This window comes from Penaeus monodon, chromosome 28, assembly GCF_015228065.2.
Source record: "Penaeus monodon isolate SGIC_2016 chromosome 28, NSTDA_Pmon_1, whole genome shotgun sequence".
Classification (NCBI taxonomy): Eukaryota; Metazoa; Arthropoda; class Malacostraca; order Decapoda; family Penaeidae; genus Penaeus; species Penaeus monodon.
In genome coordinates, this window is record NC_051413.1 from 39361909 (window position 1) to 39362149 (window position 241).

At 44.8% G+C, this 241-nt stretch overlaps 1 protein-coding gene across 1 annotated transcript in view; it reads left to right on the forward strand.

Moving 5' to 3' along the window:
- The window catches only part of LOC119591211 (titin-like), a 21144-nt gene that overhangs the window by 4630 nt on the left and 16273 nt on the right, over positions 1 to 241 (forward strand). The window lies entirely within an intron of this gene.

A 241-nucleotide genomic window follows, 5' to 3' on the forward strand; every position in this document is an offset into this window, starting at 1 on the left:
CCGTTGAAGTCGCCGGAGGCACGCCATGGCGGTTGCTCCAGGTATTCGTGCTTATCTTGAGCATTTCGTTATGACCATTGTCTTCGTTTGTTTGGTTAATGATGAAACCTCCAGTGAGTATGTGTAATTCTCTAAGAGAGCTTTTGTTTTTGGTACACACGTGTTGTGTTGATTCTTTGCTTACTGCGTAGAAAGGGAATAAAGTGTTCTGCCTGGTTCAGTGATGGACGAGTTTCCGTTC